Source organism: Nomascus leucogenys, chromosome 10 (genome assembly GCF_006542625.1).
Source record: "Nomascus leucogenys isolate Asia chromosome 10, Asia_NLE_v1, whole genome shotgun sequence".
NCBI lineage: Eukaryota > Metazoa > Chordata > Mammalia > Primates > Hylobatidae > Nomascus > Nomascus leucogenys.
In genome coordinates this window covers 93,692,636-93,712,613 of record NC_044390.1, presented here as the reverse complement: position 1 = coordinate 93,712,613, position 19,978 = coordinate 93,692,636, and the positions used below count along the sequence as shown (strand labels likewise).

The window sequence follows — 19,978 nt, the reverse complement described above, 5'->3', positions numbered from 1 at the left end:
ATGGTCTGGATCTCCTGATCTCATGATCCGCCCACCTCAGCCTCCCAAAGTGCTGGGATTACAGGTGTGAGCCACCGCACCCGGCCTATCTAGAATATATTTTAAAATTCCAACTCAGAAAAGACAAATGCCAGTTTTTAAATTGACAAGATAAATATACGTTTCTCCAAAGAAGATATATAAATGACCAACAAATACATGAAAAGATTCTCCATGACATCACTCATTAGGAAAATGCAAATCAAAACCATATTGAGATATCACTTCACACACACTAGGATGGCCATGAAAAATTGAAAAGTAAAAGAGAGAAGGAAAGAAAGAAAGGAAGAAACGAAAAAAAAGAAAGGGAAAGAAGGAAAATGGCAAGTGACGGTGATGAGATGGAGAAATTGGAGCCCTTATTCATTGCTAGTAAGAATGTAATATGGTGCAGCCTCTATAGAAACAGTTTGTTGGTTCCTCAATAAGCTAAACGTAGAGTTATCATATGGCCCAGCAATTCCACTCCTAGGTGTGTACCCAAAAAAATGAGAAACAGGGTTTCAAACAAAAACTCCTATGGCCCATCCGTCTTGCAGCTGACTTCCTCTCTTTTGAGTAAGGGATTGTTCCTGGGACCCTAGGTGCTGTAGAATCCTTGAGAAAATACTGGTAGTCCCAACTCCATTTGCATAGTTTCTGTCCCTGGTTTTCTATGTTAATGATGCTCTCACAAATATCACAAATATTATCGTGCCTATATGTTTTGTTACTTTTTATTTTGTTTGTTTTTGGGTTTTTTTGTTGCTGTTATTTGTTTGTTTTTGCCGGGCTCTCAGTGATGGGGCTGGGGAAGCCCAGCAGAAGGGGGCTGAGCTGTGTGCGTGGTAGAGTGAGATATCCTGCAATGAGAAGCTGCAGGGTCTGGATGCACAGGTGAGCAGGGCTAGAGTGTGATTATCTATCACGATCCAGGGACTGGCAGAGAAAACGCGGCCGGTGTTTAGAGGATGGGCAGCTGCTGTAGCCTTTTCTGCTTAATGGCCAGGAAAATATAAACTCAAGAAACAATGGGCAGAGAAAAGCCCCAGAGGGTGAATGAATGCGTTCTTCTTCATTGAGTACAGTAAATCAGGATTTAAGATGCAAAGCAGGCCATTGTGGGAACCCAAGATCCGATGCATTGTTTCATTAGACAAGATATGCGTGTCAAAAGACTTTCCTGTACACTTGAGCGATTTCATTCAGCACCCATTAAATAAAGACAAAGTTGGCTGAGAGGGTAGATGACAATAGTGACCACCTCAATCAGTAGAAATTAAATGGTCTTTGATTCACTAATCTTTTTCTCATGTATCTAAAATCTAATTTCATTGGGAAAACTAAGTTAAAACTACTTTAATTCTACCTAAATAAACTAAAAGACAAATGCGTTTATAGATAAAACATAAGTCCTGGGGGAAAAAGAATAACACAGTCATTTATTTTAGAAAGTTCCCTGCTTATTTCTGAGTGTTGGCTGGGAAAACACACCAAAGCTTAGGCAAACAAAACCTGCTCTAGGATTGGAAGTTTCCTTGAAAATGTTCAGAATTTTATTCTTAACCATTAATTAGGTAACGAAAGCAAAGTCAATTTAACCTCTTTAAGCAGCATAGAGTAAGATCATTGCCGATGCCATGAGGAAACTTCCAAAGCAGTTCTGCCCCTTTGGAGGAAGCCAAGAAGGACTCAATCCATCATCACAGAGGCACTTGGACTGAGGGCGTGTAAGGGAGATTGGACAAGGTTAGAACTTGCAAGGCCTTGTGGTCTACGGTGGGGAACTTGAGGTTGGCTCCGTATTGTGTGAGATGTCATTGGAGAGTTCCCAGCATGGAAGCAATATAACTGGTTACTCCAGGCCTCAGTTTCCCCATCTGTAAAATAAAAGACTATGGTGAACTGTATTCATTACTTTCCATCTCTAACATCTGTAATTTCAGGGAGGAGGATGAACTGAATAAGAGCAACATAAAGAGAAAGTAACAGGCTTTATGAATCCAGAACTAAGTTTGCAGAATTGCAAAGAATGGTGTGTGTGTGTGTACACATATACATATGCATATATACATATATACACATATGCACATACATGCATACACACATATTTGTCTCAATAAGAACCTGCTTATTAAAATGTTTGTGTCTTTCAGAGGGTGAAGGGTTGGCAGAGGGAGGGGATCAGGAAAAATAACTAATGGGTACTAGGCTTAATACCTGGGCAATAAAATAATCTGTACAACAAACCCCCATGACACAAGTTTACCTACGGAACAAACCTGCACTTGTACCCTGAACTTAAAATAAAAATAAAAAATAAAATGCTTGTGTAATAAATAAGAAATTATTAGGACATGTGCAAATTGCAAATAGCTTGGAATGTTCAGAAAATCTTAAGTTCAGAGAAAGACACTGAAAGAAAGTAGTTACACTTCTCATATGGCCCTAAATCAGTAATTGTCAATTATTTTAGCCCCAGGACCCCTTTATACTGTTAAATATTATTAATAACTCTAAAGGACTTTTATTTATTGAGGGTCCTATCCATCAATATTTATTATATTAGAAATTAAAACAGAAATGCCTTTGATGCCTGTTTTTAAAAATACTAAATCCATTACATGGTAATATAAACAGCATATTTTTATAGAAATAACTTATTCCAAAAAAGTGAGGAAGGAGAATGGAAGTAGTTTGCATGTTTGCTAATCTCGTCTTTGTCCAACTTAATAGGAAACAGCTGTGTGTGTGTTCATTCTGTTGCAGTATCGTGTAGCCTCTGAGAAACTCCACTGCACACTCATGGGAGAAAGAGTAAAAGAGCAAATAGCGTCGTGGTATAATTACTAAGAAGGTAGTTTCTGGCAATCATCAGGGATAGAATATCGGCTTGGTGTCTTTAGTTCCAGAGTTATTGTGCCTTGCAAATTTCTTAACTTTCTATTCTAATTAAATTAACAAAACATGTTCGAAAATTTATCAGGGTCACACATTCAAATGTCTACAGAGGCCAGGGAGGAGGATTGCTCGAGTCCAGGAGCTCAAGATCAGCCTGAGTAACACAGGAGACCCTGTCTCTACTAAAATCATTAAAATATTATCCAGGTGGGGTGCCATGCACCTGTGGTCGCAGCTACTCAGGAGGCTCAGGGGGATCAGCTTGAGCCTGGGAGGTCGAGGCTACAGTGAGCTGTGATCGCGCCACTGCACTCCAGCTTGGGTGACAGCGGGATATCCTTTCTAAAAAAAAAAAAAAAAATCAACACCACAAATGTCTACAGTCACTCAGTAGATAACGCACATGAGTGAAAGTACGCAGTGCAGCAACATGGACCTCTAAGCGGGGGACACTGGTGAACTTGAACATTCATGCCGCCGAAAGGTTGCCTGTTGCTCAGCTCCCATAGATGTGCCCATGGGAAATGTGAACTCAGCATTGCCCATATTCCAGTATTTCCAAAGAAGCCGTGCATTTTTAAGTGTCTGTCTGTGTGTGTGGGTTTAGCATCTCTTATTTTCCATAAGTGAGAACAATGGGATAAAAATCATCCAACGACGATCTTTTGCCTCCTAGGCTAAAGAGCATACATGTATTAATCGTTTGCCTCTTTTGTCTTTTTCTGATCACAAAAGTATCCCATCTTCGTTGAGCCAGGGAATGGAGTCCCGAAGGCTGGGTGCAACATCTGCTGTCTACAGAGCTCTTCTCTGGGCTGATGCTTCGAAAGCCCACAGTAAGACACTACTGTGTTCTCTTTGTAAAGACCTGGAGGTATTTCTCAAATGTCTTTGTTGACAGCTGATGAAGTACAAAACAAACCCAGGCCTATTTGGAAGTAAGCAGGAATTAGCATATCAGCAGCTGTGGCATCTCTTCAGACACACAGCAACAGGGATGTCTGCTGAAAAAACCACGGTAGAGAAAAGTCCTTTGCAGAGTCGTGAGTTCACTTCCAGCAGGCTAGAGCGGAAAAGAGGCCATTGCTTCTCATAGAAGTACTTTTGAGGATGGAGAAATGGTGGTGGTTTTAATTAAAATAGAATCTTTGCTTATGGTTAAAAAACATGACACTGAGGTATTTCAAAAAGTTTTCCCTGCAAAGGAGGAAGATTTCTTCACTTTAATCTTTTCTTTTTTTCCCTCGCTGCTCTAAGATAACTGTGCATTTTCACAATCATGTGTAGATTAGGATTAGTAAAAGCATCCTCTATTTTTTAAGGTCATCAAAATATAAGCCCAAACAAGGAGGGGAAATGTGAGAATTATTTTTTTTTCAGGGCTTTAATCCCAGCATTGGGAGCCCACTGAGGTGGTGTTTTGGAAACCCGGGGAGGACTGACCTCAGTGCCCATAATTAGAAATGAAATGCCACATTGCTGATTCTGTAGAGAAGCAAAGGATGCAATTATTTACACACCTAGGACAAATGTGCTTTCTCCTCTCAGCAGGCCAGGGGGAAATTCCCTGCAGAAAGATTTTTATCAATCAAAATTGTATGCCAGTCATGGATACAATGAAGATGGTGAGAGCAATATATTTTTCTCTCTCTCTGAGTTTCTCTCCCTTCCATGCCCTGTTACAATTATTTCCCAACAGATAATCTTGTTACACATTTCAGATCTCTGAGTCTTGCAGCCTATTCTTAAGGTTTCACGATGCTAAAGCTGAACATTAAGTAATGGAGACTCAGAGAGTTGAGCTCCAAGATGGAGGAGCAGAACTGGACACTGCCAACAAGCCTTTGCTCTTACTATTGGCTTCCATGGAGTCAGACATAGGATGTCACTGGAGCCAAGACAGGTCAAGACACAGACCTATAGCAGAGCACTCCAGGGAGCAGCCAAGGCCCTAGGGTGAGTGCATAGAGGCAGGAGATGAGGAGCAAAAGGAGATGAAGGCAAAGGTGCACACTGTGGAACATTTGGACATCACAGATAAGGAGAAGGAAGAAAATAAAAACTGCCAGCTGTTCTAACAGTCAGAGACAGCCTCTGTTACGATTTGGATTCAAATCTTCTAGTCTTTTACTCTTTGCATTTTGGAGTCAAGAAAATAATTCTGTTGTAAACAATAGTTGACAACATGTTTGTTTTTTAATATCATGCGTATCTTTTTCTATTAGTATTTTTCAGCAGTACCTTCTTTTTAGTGGCTGGCTAATATTACATTATATAAATGAGCTATGTTTTATATACACCAGGAACCACGAACTTAAATACTTCAATATCCAGAGAGGTGATGGAAATGATTGAAGTAATGATTAAATATAGATCAATAGAGTGATGGGTACTGGGATAAACAGGAAAATGCTTACACAGTCTAAGGAAAGCAGTTCCTATTTTACCGTGGCCAATTTCTGTCATGTTACGATACAGTGTTTGTGGATATTCTGGTGTTTTGAGGCAAACCAACATTCCAGGTTTTATTTTAAAAGCATATTTGTAAATATTGGCAAGTGAATGACCTTTTAAAAAAAATCACTGAGTTGGCCACAGAAAAAATACCTCTAGGCTGTATTGTCCTCCTAACTTCCAGTTTGCAACCCTCATATGAATTTAACTCAAATTTAATTCATTCATAAATTTTAGACATTTAGTTTGTTCCCAATTTTTATTATTTTAAGCAATGTAAAAATGAGAATATTTGAGCTGAAATATGTGAATAAAATCCTAGGGTTAATATCAAAAATATAAGACAGCTAGATTAAAGGTTATATATTGTTCAAGTTTTTGAAACATATTGCAAAAGTGCCTTAGGAAAATTTTGACTAATATACAATCTCCCCATGTTATGGTTTGGCTGTATCCTCACCCAAATCTCATCTTGAATTGTATCTCCCATAATCCCCATGTGTCATGGGAGGGACCCAGTGGGAGGTAATTGATTCATGAGAGTGGCTTTTTCCTGTGCTGTTCCTGTGATAGTGAATAAGTCTCATGAGATCTGATGGTTTCCTAGATGGCAGTTCCCCTGCACAGACTCTCTTGCCTGCTGCCATGTAAGACATGCCTTTGCTCCTCCTTTGCCTTCCACCATTATTGTGAAGCCTCCCCAGCTACGTGGAACTGTGAGTCAATCAAATCTCTTTCCTTTATAAATTACCCAGTCTCCTGTATGTCTTTATTAGCGACATGAGAAAAGACTAATACACCCCAGCAGTTTGTACTAATATCCAATATATTTTTCAAGCTTGGATTATTATTATTAGGTGCATAAAATTATATATCTAATTTTAAAATACTATGAGTATAAATGTATCTTTAGTGTTTTGTTATTGGAGAGGTTGAGGTTTATTTTTCAGTTCTATTTCTTCTTTGGTAAAGAAGAAATATCTACTCAAATTTTAAATTTTGTTTTATTTCATTTGTTTCTTTTTTATTTCTAAGAGTTCTTTATACATTTAGGATATTATTGAAGGATTGCTATTCTACACCATATTTGAAAACACCTAAAATCCCATCTTAACACAGATTTAATATTTAACCATATGCACACACTATTTCTCAAAATGATTTTCTTTTTATTGAAAATGTTCCAAGATTCGAAACGCATGACATTTTATTCAAAAATTAAAGCCTGCAATTCGAGAATGAGGCCATCTGTAGATGATCAGAGATGTTCTTACATACAACATTGCTACTTGTGCAAAGTGAATATATCTCATTTCAGTGATAAGAAAAAACAAGGTCAGAGGGATAAAAAGGAAGCATGAAGAAAATACAAAATCAGATTAAAATCTTACTTTCCCCAGGGAACAACTGAGCCTTCCTCACCTTGAAATTACTGTGTGGAGCCCGATGACATCACACACATGTCTAGTTTGGGGTGCCTGTCACTGAAGAGCTGTTGCTAAGTCATCTAAGAGTTTTGGGTAAATTCTTCCATCAGGATTCTGTCTGTGAGAGTTCACGATTCAGCCTCCTAGACTTCCCTGTACTTGGTTAACACCTCTGGATCCCTGTGTGATTTCCAAAGACCAGGTCCAAACGCTCCCAGGCTCACAGGCTCGGTGCATCTCGTGCCTTGACTACCCAGGCTCTTTCTCATAGGAATTCACTCTCTATCTTTTGTGAAAACCCTTCCCAAACTTTAATTCAGACCCTCTTCCAAAGTGAAACCTGCAACACCAGGTATCATGGCACCACTCACTTTCATTTATTTCCTGTGCATTGGTGTTGATGTATAATATCATTATGACGAGGAGGGGATCTTTTAAGTAAGGCTGATGTAGACATAACTACTCATGCTGAGATATCTTCACCCACCAGGTTAGACTCAACTAGCATACTTGGGTCCCATAATTTTTGTCCTTAGAAGGATGTAGTCTCCCCAGTATTGCTTCTTTATTTTCTTGCCTGTATTTTCATACCATTTCTTACTAAGATGTCTTCCCCTAAACCTACTAATTTAATACAATCTATTTAAAATTATACTAGGATTCTTATATTACCACATACTAATGCCTCTAAAGCCCTTTAAACAAATAAAACATTTACTAATAACCTACCTTCACTAAGTAGATTTCCCTTCTGGTCTGTATTATCCAACTTTGTACACCACCATTTCTCCGTTTTACACTTGAGCAATATCCAACTAAATTTGATGTAGAAAGAACTGAGATCAACCTGTGAAACACAAAAAGGGCCATGCATGCATTTGAGGTTTCTATGCCATGCTGTTTCATAGTTTTATTCCTTTGCTCACAGATTTCTTCTTTTTGGAAAATCTCTATTATTTTCTGCCTGACATTCTTCATAATCTAACTTGGTTCTCATTCTTTCTGGAAGCTTTATCTGAACTCCAAGCTGAGCTAGGTACCCCTCTTCTAAGTCTGCATAGTATTCTTTATATAAGCCTAAGGTATGCGTCTGTCAATTTTTAGTTTCTGAATTTTTTTATGTAAACTATAAGCTTGTGGAAAGGTGTTGGGTGTCATGTGTCCTTTATCTCCTTGTCTATCAAAGCCCATGGAACATAATAAATCTTTGGACTAAACCAAGGGGATACATTAGGGTCATTTTTGAAAGCTCCTTCAGCTCTGATATTTTATTCTACCTATCAGGTAAGTGACCAAAGAAGGAACTATTATTCTTAGTTTAAGTTGTATAGAATGTCAGGCTTCTGGCTCAAGCTCTATTCACAGTATAGTCAATAGAATCTTCTTATGATTTATTGAGTCTGCTTAGCTTATGCAAACATAATTCATCACTACAAGCCCAGAGAGCTCCGACCTTCCATCAGATTTGGGAATTGTGCCACCGTGGATGTATCGTGACTGTTTTAGGATCCAGTAACAAACATTTCTGCCTCCTATACAGTAGCCTCGGGCTGAAACAGAGGAACTCTATTTCTGGATTGTATTGCCTGGAAAAACAGCCATTTCTATATTACTGGTTTGGGCTTTTGAGAAGGAATTGGAAAGACATATTTTGGATTAGTCAGGGTGTTTATCACCAACTACCAATACACACTAAATTCACAGTAGTACCTGTAGCTTGGTTCTGGCAACTTTGTTCTGCCTTGTAACTGCAGACGTGGAGCAAGTGGCTTCTGGGTCTTTGTAGCAAGGGAAAAGAGAGAGAGATAAAAAAGTACACCAGCTTTTAAATACCTCATTCCAGAAGTGATAGGCATCACTTGCTTTCCCAGAGTGAGTCACATGACCCCCAATTTAGCTGTGGGTGAATCTGAGAAATTAAGATCTCACTGATATATGTATGTTTCTATCTCTGCCACACATTTCCAGATATTGAGACGTTATAAAACACATTCTGATTTTTTTTTTTTTGAGACAGGATCTTGCCCTACTGCCCAGGCTGAGTGCAATGGTGTGATTACGGCTCACTGCAACCATTACCTCTTGGGCTCAAATGATCCTCCCGCCTCAACTTCCTGAGTAGTTGGAACCACAGGCATGCACCACCTTGCCAAGCTATTTTTTAATTTTTTTTTGTAGAGATAGGGTCTTGCTATATTGCTCAGGCTAGTCTTGAACTCCTGGGCTCAAGCAATCCTCCTGCCTTGGCCTCCCAAAGTGCTGGGATTACAGGTACGAGCCGCCACACTCGGCAATCATATGGATTTAACATTTCACCTGGAATAAACCTTGTGCCTGGAGCAGAAATCCCTTTCAGTCTTCGAGGTTCTAGAATCTAGAGTTTTAGAACTTGCCTTTCCCTCATCTGTACAGTAGCCTCTGGCTTCAGGCACAGGAATTTTTGCACTTCAAGTTGTCCTAGTATATTAATTATTTCAGGCACAGTAAAACAAAAAGGATGTTTGTATGAAGAAGTAGATTGAGATAGAGCTTGCGGTGGAGCAATTTTATCCTCTTTCTTTGCCTATTTTAGGTCTTTGGATCTGTTCCTCTAATAGGCTTTTAATGACTGTTCCACCTGATATCTGGGTGTGAATCCCTGTGCTCACTGCCTTAATTTCCTGGAAGACAAATCAATTAAGCCCCAGGCCTTGCTGACCTTGCCTTGTCGTCTGTCTTATGCTGACAACTAGTATTTCATTAACACGCTTGGAGAGGGTTCACCCCAATTTGTTTCTCCAGATGTTTTGGTCATCCTACATCAGAATAAGATAAATTCTGCCTTCAAGCAGCCCCATAGTTTAATGCCAGATGATGTGAAGCCTTGTTTCAGATATTAAGGACTCTGCCCGGGGGAGGGGGGTACCTCTATTGCCGAGCTTCCCAGGTTTATCTAGAATCGTGACCCTTAGTGACTGCAGGAAGCCTCATTTGTTGTTTAATACTCCAGGTTCATGATGAAGGTGCATAAATTAACAGGTACCGAGGGTCATTGTGACCCAGGTGGAGGCTTCGCAATGTCCTACAATGTCAGGGCATGGAATCGGCCCATGCTGAACGAGTGCTGTGGTGAACTGTGCTCCTGTTGGAAAACAGAAACCTCCTCTCAGTGCACGTCGTCTGAGGGGATAAACCATGCCTGCTTTATTAACGTGTTTACTGAGCACCTGGTAAATTGCATGGCACAGAAGTGGGATTCAATAATGAATGTGTCCATGCATAAATGAAAGCCCCTATGATGAGAAGAAAAAAACATATGTTATTGGTTTTGCTTTTTTCTACCTTCTTAGATATTAACAATTCAAAATACTCAAGAAATTTTAGTGGGGATGTCAATGTGTTGCTCCCAAACCAATAAGGAAACACTTCTAGTCTAAGCTGCACCATTTTCTAAGCCCCCGCACTGCCCCACTCTGTAGTCTATCCTGGAGGGCCCTACAGTCAACTGGCTGCTAACCTAACATCACTTCAGTTTTATCTGTGGCAAGCCCAGGCACCTGATCAAGCAGGATGAAAGCGTATTTCTAGTGAAGGAGACAAGATGAGAAATGGGCACAGTCCTGGCCCTGCTCAGAAGCACCTGATTTCATTGACCTGTGTCTAAAGCCGTTTACTTCAACCTTCTTTTAAATGCATCAGTACTCCCCTTAAAAAAATTCTTGTAGCCATTTTGACAAAGGTAATAAGATGATATCTCATTTTTTGTTTTCATTTGCATTTCCCTGATGATTACTATTAAAAAGACAGAAAATAACAGATATTGATGAAGATGCAGACAAAAGGGAATCCTTGTATACTGTTGGTCGGAGTGTAAATTAGTATGAACTCCACAAAAAACAGTATGAAGATTTTTCAAAGAACTAAAAATAGAACTACCATTCCATCCAGCAATCCCACTACTAGATATCTACCCAAAGGAAAATAAATCATTATATCAAATTATACATCATTATATCAAAAAGATACCTGCACACATATGTTTGTTGCAAAACTATTCACAATGGCAAAGATACAGAATCACCCTAAGCGTCCATCCAGGGGAAAATGGATAAAGAAAATGCAGTATATACACACAATGGAATGTTATTAAATTATGTCTTTTACAGCAAGATGGATGGAACTGGAAGTCATTATCTTAACTGAAACAAGCCAGAAACAGAATGTCAAATATTGCAGCTTCTCACTCATAAATGGGTGCTAAAAAATGTGCACAGTTGGACATAAAGAATGATGGACAATGGAAACTAGAAAGGATGACGGGATGGGAGGAGGGAAGATAATGAGAACTTGCTCAGTGGGTAGAGTGTGTGTTGTTTGAGTGATGGATGCCTTAATCCCCTGACTTGACCACTGTGAAATCTATGCATGTAACAACATTGCACATGTACCCCATGAATTTATAAGAATAAAAAATTGTACAGACCCTAATTGTGCCTTGAAATTATTATTATATTACCTAATCTTTATACCCATAACATTGGGAGTAGATATCTTATATTTATTGCCCTTACAGAAGTATACAACTAAGATCTATTTAAACATTAAATGCAAAACAAAACTGAACAGCAATTTCAGTTCAATTTAAACGTGATAATAGTATTGCTTTTTCTGAAACTTGTCCACTGCTTGCAATATGATTGTGGTCAAGGCCATTATGCTGCTTGTTTGCTATATTTAGTTCAGCTAGTCTAGAGCCCTGTGCATGCTTTAGTGACTCAACTCTCTTACACCCTTTCTCTAATTGAACACAATGAAATATTAATCATATTATGTGCCAAGAGGCCACTGGAATATTACCCAGCACAAACATGTCATTTAATGTCCCATGTCAAGCTTTATCATCTTTTAATTAGTGTGAAGCATATAAAAATACTTCTTGATAACAGTTATAAAAACACACTCAATGCCCCATGCTAAAATGGGCTGGACTCAGTCAGATGGTGTTGAACCAGATGGTAGGGGATACAGTGAGATTTTTGCTGTGTCATCAAAATGGAAACTCCCAAATAAAGCAATTTTTGCTTGCAGTCTTTAAAATGCAATTTGAGGCTGGGCGCGGTGGCTCACACCTGTAATCCCAGCACTTTAGGAGGCCGAGGCGGGCGAATCACGAGGTCAGGAGATCGAGATCATCCTGGCTAACACGGTGAAACCCTATCTCTACTAAAAATACAAAAAAATTAGCCGGGCGTGGTGGCAAGCACCTGTAGTCCCAGCTACTCGGGAGGCTGAGGCAGGAGAATGGCGTGAACCCAGGAGGTGGAGCTTGCAGTGAGCCGAGATCGCGCCACTGCACTCCAGCCTGGGCGACAGAGTGAGACTCCGTCTCAAAAAAATAAAAAATAAAAAATAATAAAAAAAAATAAAATGCAATTTGAGCTGGGCGCAGTGGCTCATGCCTGTAATCCCAGCACTTTGGGAGGCCAAGGCAGGCGGATCACCTGAGGTCGGGAGTTTGCGACCAGCCTGGCCAACACGGAGAAACCCAGTGTCTACTAAAAATACAAAATTATCTGGGCGTGTTGGTGCATGCCTGTAATTCCAGCTACCCGGGAGGCTGAGGCAGAAGAATCGCTTGAACCCGGGAGGCGGAGATTGCGGTGAGCCGAGATCACACCACTGCACTCTAGCCTGGGCAACAAGAGTGAAAATCCGTCTCAAAAAAAAAAAAAAAAAAAAAAGCAGTTTGAAATATACTGCCTTAAAAACGTTTTCCAAAAATAACAGCATCTTCCTATTAGTGCCCCATGAAAAGCCCAACCTCTCTGAATTCTTGCCTCACTTTGCCTGTATGCCCCCCCACATAATGCTTGTCATGTTTGGCCTCATGGACTTCAAATTCCAATAAAGACAAAGACAGGTCCATATTGCCCAGCAACTGAGAATGTGTGCCCCAGACCAGGCACTCTTGAATCCACATTCCTGCTCAGCTTCCTGCTAGTTACATGACCTTCCTCACGTGACCCAACCTATTTGTGCCTCACTTACCTCAAATGGTATTAGTAAGAGAACCCACCCTATGCCATTGTGGAGAGATTAAATAAAACAATTCAAGCAAAACACTTATCACAGTGTCTGGTAGATGTACATGATCAATATGTGTTAGCAATGATAAACTATCATTTCAATCCCTCCTAAAGTAGCGTATAGCATCATTACTATATGATTTTTCTAATTGATACCTAGCAAATTCCCACAAATTCAGTAGTTTAAACAACACTTATTTATGATCACACAGTGCTGTAGGTTACAAATCTAAAGGGGGCTCCACTGGATCGGTCTCAGGGAATCATAAGGCCAAAAGCAAAATGCTGGTCAGTTACTTGGGCTCTGTTCTGGAGGCACTGGGGATGAATATGCTTGCAGTCACTTTCAGGCTCTTGGTTAAAATCCTGTCCTTGAAAATGTAGGACCAAGGTCCCTGTCTCTTTCTTGGCCATCAGCCAGGGACCACTCTCAATTTCTAAAGGCTGCTCACATTCCTTGTCCCCTCTTGGTCTTCAGAACAACAATGGGCACGTCAAATCCCCAGTGGGCTTGGAGTCACGGACTTCCTCTTCTGCTCTCAGCTTGAGAAAACTCTCTGCTTTTAAAGGGCTCGTGCAATTAGATTAGACCACCCAGATAATCTCCCTTTTGTTACATATGGTAACAAATTTCATCCACATAGAAAAGGGAGGGGAGTATACCATCATCATCATCATCATCATGACAATAATAGTTAATAATTGCATTAATGTTCTATTGCTGCATGACAACCCACCATGCATGAAGTTCCAGTGCCAGAAACTGTTATAAGTGATTAACTTATATTAAGGTGGGTATTACTATTATCATTTCATACGTAAGAAAAATGAGGTAGAGAGAGATTAAGAGTTTATCCAAAATCATCAAGTTTACAGCCTTGTATGTAGTAACCATTTCACCATGGCTTGTTGAATTAATATTGGATTCACTCCTACTTTAATTTGCATGCCAACAGTGACAATTCTCACAGTACCACAGGGCAATTAGAAAATCCTACTTTGAAATGTCTGCATATGGAAAGTTTGTTGCCCTTGACAACTTTCTTCTCATAGGAAATACTTGCATTCAGGAGCTGACTGAGAGCCTGATATATGAATGTGGCTTGTGACGTGCAATTTGGAAAAGCACTTGTTCATGGAATGATAAAGAACTGGTTTCTGTTCTAATTCTGAAATTCATTCCAGGCCACATTTTCCCCTCAAATTAGCCTCCAGGGGAAACAAGCTTCCCTTGGTTACATCAGTGCAGCTCCCCCGACCCAGAAAAGCAGCAATAGCAGTAGAAATTCCCCATCAATAAAAGCAAAGCAACTTCCACATGATTCTCTGTGTTAATGAAACAACAGAGAAAAATGTCGATGCAGTTTTCTTAATAATAGATATTTGAATTAAGTGAAAAATAAGTAAAATAAGAAAATTAAAGGATGCACATCAACCATCTGATTTAACTGGTTGGAAATTTTGGGGATACAAATTCAGTCTGCAGTAAATGATAATATTTATCTTAACAAAAGCTAATACCCAGTAGTCAATGATTAAAAATTCATCACTAAACTCTGTGTAAAACCTCTCCCTGCCACATGTCCTGAAAATTAGCCAAAATGTGTTTACTTTCTTTCTAGTAGAGAGTTAGAGACTTTGAAAAGTGGATGTTCAAAGGTATTTCCTTTATTAGAAATAAAAGTTTTGCACTATTTATTATACATATCAATTCCTATCAATAAATCTCGTTTATAGAGTGTTCACACTTATTGTTCAATTATTTATAGGTTTTGGACTTGGGTAATATACTTCTATTTGCTTTTAATTTCCTCATTTTATCTTGCAAATGGTGCCACACTCTTATGCATGATTTGGTGTTAAATTATGTAGAGGTGCCATATTGCCATGGAACGCCTGCATTTGATGAGGTTATTAAAATAGTAACAATATAAATCACCATAGCAACAAAAACATAAATTCATACCCCATTTCATATTCTGTGTTAAAAATCGTATAGCTCTTGCAAATTCAGGTAAAATGTAACTCAAACCCAGCCACTGAATCATTCCGGATCCAGAGATACATCAACTTTAAAGAGCATTGAATCTTTGGAATAGCTCATACCAAATAGCATAAATCACTTTTTAAATAATTTCAGACTCCCAGAAAAGCTTAAAAATTAGTACAGAGAGTTCCAAAATATTCTTCATCCAATTTCTCCTGATGTTAATTACATAACCATATTTGATGCTTACAATCAGGAAATTTACATTGATGCAATACTATTATATCAGCAAACTTTATCAAAATTTCACAAATTTACTTTCCCTCCCACATCAGCTTTTTTTTCTGGTTCAGAATCCATTTTGGACTAAGTTTATGATATTTCCCTAGTCTCATCCAATCTGTGATAGTTCCACACACGGCTTTATCTTTCATGACCTTCCACTATTGAAGAGTACTGGTCAATTGTTTTGAAGAATGGCCCTCAATTTGCATTTTTCCCATGTCCTGTTTATTTTGATATAAATCCACATAACAGAGGCTGTGCCATTCTCAGTGCATCATACCAGGTGGTGCAGGGCATTGATTTTTTTCTTTTTTTGGACAGAGTCTCGCTCTGTTACCCAGGCTAGAGAACAGTGGCATGATCCCAGCTCACTGCAAACTCCACCTCCCGGGTTCAGGCAATGCTCCTGCCTCAGCCTCCCAAGTAGCTGGGATTACAGGCACCCACCACCATGCCCAGCTTTTTTGTATTTTTAGTAGAGACAAGGTTTCACCATGTTGGCCAGGCTGGTCTCGAACTCCTAAACTCAAGTGCTCCACCCCGCTTGGACTTCCAAAGTGCTGGGATTACAGGCATGAGCCACCATGTCCAGCCAATATTTTGTTTTATTGATGATGTTAAGTTGTATTGCTTAAAGTGGTATCTGCCAAGTGGCTTCATTTGAAATTACTGGCCTCTCTTTGCAATGAGTAAGTGTCTTGTAGACAGATACTTTGACCCTTGGCAAATACTACGTTTCTCTTAAAACTTTTGACTTTAAAAGTTTTAAGTATAATGTCAGTATACTTTAAAAGTCAAACGTATACTGACATTAGCCAATAATTTTATTACTATAGAATTGGTCTCAAGATGATTTCCTGTTTCACATGTTTTTTCTGCATTTTCATGGTGATTCTACTCCTTAAAAAGCTATATTTTCTCCACTATTGATTTATTGATTAACATCAATATCATATTTTCTCTTGAGTTATTCAATACTACCACACTTTGTTGTTCAAATTGTTCCAGCTTCAAATATCTTGATCTCCTCCAATTTGGTTTCTGTGACCTTTCAACAGGTCTTCATCACAGTTGAGTTTTTTCTTATCTTTGTCACCATAAGATGCTCTAGGCTCATCCAGTAATTCCTCTGTCTCAGCCCAATAATCACTTTTTTTTTTTTCCAGGAAACTCTGATTTCTGTTATTGGAATATGGTATTAGAGACCAAGATCTGGGAAATAGGAGGTCTCATTGTTACTGGGGTGCCATTGCTTAGGCCCTCTTAAAAGACAGGGCTAGAGAATATATGCGTGTGTATTAAGTTGTGTGTACATGCATCTTTATGTATCTATTTGTCTGCACATGGTGGGTGTTTTTGTGTATGTGTGTGAGTTAATACAATTGCCTCTAGGTGTAGATGAGGAATTGGATCCAAGACTCCTGCATATACTAAACTTTCACATACTCAAGTCCTGTGATTGGCTCCATGAAACCTACATATAGGAAATGTGAGCCCTCCATATACCTCAGTTTCACATCCCATGAATATTGTTTTTATCTTTGATTGAAAAAATTCTGCATATAAGTGAACCCACACAGGTCAAACCCCTGTTGTTCAAGGGGCAATTGCTCTAATACTTCACATTCTGATCTAACATGCCTGGGTTCACTCTAGCCTTCTCCACTTCCATATGTGTAGTTTTCCTCCATTGTTGAGAAACCTGGCTCTACCATGTATTTACATGTGTGTTCAATACTAGTATACATATAAAGTAGTTTCAGAATTCATAGAAAGTAGTTTTCAGAATTGCTAACTTACACCTTTGTGAGAAACAAATGTGCTACTATATGAAAACATCAGTGTACAGTTCTTTTAGTCTTCAGCCTTTTAGCATACTGCCAAAATGCTGTTTTCCAGACTTGCTTGGATTAGCTCTTTGCGTTCTCACTCTCAGTAGGTTGATGTTTTTCATTTGTAATATGGATGTCTCTATATACCGTTTGCATTCCTTTCTTTCTGCCCTCCCCACCCACCACACGCATTTTGGTTGATTTTATTTATTTGTTTATTTAGAAAGTATGTAAAACATTACCATGGTCCCACAAGGCAACAATTAAAAAACAGTGTACTCAGAGGAATGCCACTCCTCCTGATACCTGCAATCTCATCCTCATCCTTCATTCATCACGTTCTGTTTCTACCCTCACCTTGCAGGCAATCTCATTTATTTCAAGTTGTTCCTTCCTGTAGTTCTTTTGTACAAATGACTACATTCATGCATATTTTCTTATATCCAACTTCTTACATGATGGTAGTATACTACAGATGATCTTTTATGCTTTGCTCTCCTATTTAATTTGTAGCTCCGAATCATGCTTATTTCCAAAAATAGGTGACATTTATTCCACTGTATGAGATTTTATTGCAAGCTACACATAGAACGAAAATATTTCAGGTGGATCAATTCATTTTCTTCTATGGCTTTCTTAAATCGCATCAAACACCTTTAGAGAAACAACATATAGATTTGTTTAAATATGCTAGTTCTCTCTGTTCTCATCCCAATGTATTTCCACATTAGATAAAAACATACTTTTTCTCCTACAGTTTGAAAATATTATTTTATGGCAAGCTAAAATTTTAACATCTTTTCTAGAGCAAACCCAATAGCCATCTTGTAGGTATATATCTAAGAAGGCCGTGTCTTTCTGTTTCTATAAAGTAAAATAAGTTCCTTAAGTGCTTCAGCACATTTTAAAGAAACAGAAAAATAGACTGACAGTTTCGTTTTGAAAACTTCATATTATAGGTAGGCAAAACACATCCCTACGTATCAGTGTGCATGGAACATACTGGATATTTAGCATAAAATCTTTTTATTTTGGGGGAGAGTTTGTAGATAGAATGGGATTTGCCAAGATTTACATTTGCACTCTTGTGCAAATATGTAGTTAAGTTAGGAAATTCTAGTTTGCATCTGAACATAATGCACGTGTGTATGTATGTATGTAGTACATATATTTAGTATCTTCCACAGTTTTTAAAAAATCTTTGTGGAATCAAAGAGACATCCGAGCTTCCATTTTTCAAAGCAATGTACCTAAGAGCTAAGGGGAACAGTTCTTTTGCATTTGGGATTGGTCACATCTCTTGACGTAGCTTAGAAAGCATGACCCTTGGTGAGAGCTGACAGAAGCGGCTCTATAGGTGACGGCTCATATGTCTGTCATCAGAATCCCCTGTTTGTTTGCCCATAAGCCATTTTAGTCTCGACCATTGGATTGAGATGTGGAACATTAGTCAGTTTCTTAGACAGGGTAAGGGAACCATACAACCAGGTATGTTCATTTGTGACATCTTCCAGGCTCATTCAGTAGCCACTGTTTTCAACTGAGCATTGGTGTCTTTCGAGGAGATGAGAAAATGTGAGTGATTTACAAGTGCTTGCCTGTCCCATCCAAGACTTGTGAGATTCAGTCTCCATATATGGGATCACGTCCTCTTTTCTACAACGCCCATATCCAATCCTTCTCTGCATAACGTACAGGATGCTTTGTTTTGGTGACTTACCTTCCTGTCTATTTTTATGTGTCTGCCATTGAAATAGCACCTTTTTAAAACATTATGTTTTCAGTTATGCCTGGGCCATGATGGTGTTAGTATCATACTCATTCTCATTTTTATGATCTGAACTTTTACAAAACATGGGCACAATAGTCACAATGTTAAAAAATAAATGAGCTCTATTTCTATAAATAGCACAGTAGTTAATCCACAGGCAAAGTTAAAGAGAACCATTAGTGCTGACGACTTCCATGCACTAAAGTTGCATCACAGGGAGAGAGGGAAATAGAATAACGAATGATCCCTTAATGTGAACCTCAGATGATGGTTGCCAGCATCCAAGGTGGTCTGCAGAAAAAAGAGAGACAGCCACAGCAGAGGTAGATAAGCCATGCTGGGACTCTTTGACTCTCAAAACAGCATTGTTCAGCACACATTTGGGGGCTACCATATGAGTCTTATACTGTCCTCTAAAGTCTTTTATACCCATTGCTAAAATTCAGGATTGTTCACAGCCTGACGAGGATTTCCAACGGTGCAGGACTTTCAGTGCCACACCTGGATGGCTGGCCATCCTAGAACGGGATTTTTAAAGCACCTTGGAAGATATTTGCAAACACGGGAGCAGAGTTGACATGCTCCTTCCACTTTCCTTTTCGTCTTTTTTCCTCTATATAATATCCTTCTTAGTATTCCCTCTGCTTCAGTCTCTTTCCTTCTCAGACTCTGCTGTGAAGTGCTAGCTCAAGTGTTGGCATTGCTACTTCATCTGCTGTGGATAAGTCTCTTGGACAAATGTTTTACTAGCTTTCATGAGCCATGGTCTCCTCATTATACAATAGGGATTAAAATTCAGTACATTAGAAGTTTATTGTTAGGAGAAAATGAGCAAATAAATATCAAATGCCTGACATCATAAAGGATCAACAATTCTTAGCTATGGTGTATTTTTATTATTGCTTATCTTTATAATTCAAAAGAAAATTCACTATTTAACAAAGTTATTAATGTATAAATGTATAATATATGTATGGTGGAATCTCAAGTGTATTTCTAAATATATTTTTATATATTATGTATTTATTTATATATACTTATGTATAAACATATACATGTACATATACATAATACACATATGCATGTATACATACATACACATATACATGCACACATATGCACACACATATATACACATGTGCACATATATGCACACACACATATACACATACATACACACATATGCATATACACATACATATATACATGCATATATACACATGCATACACATATG

The 19,978-nt window shown here is 38.7% G+C and overlaps 2 long non-coding RNA genes across 2 annotated transcripts in view; one reads left to right on the top strand and one right to left on the bottom strand.

The window, feature by feature from the left end:
• The window catches only part of LOC105740382, a 45,728-nt gene that overhangs the window by 13,854 nt on the left and 11,896 nt on the right, over window positions 1-19,978 (top strand). The gene's annotated exons all lie outside the window — the stretch shown is intronic.
• Window positions 1,500-9,623, bottom strand: LOC115837092. The gene is made up of 3 exons (XR_004032131.1): window positions 9,567-9,623; window positions 8,514-8,581; window positions 1,500-1,901 (listed from the first exon to the last, which is right to left on the bottom strand). It is a non-coding gene; the product is annotated as an uncharacterized LOC115837092 (long non-coding RNA).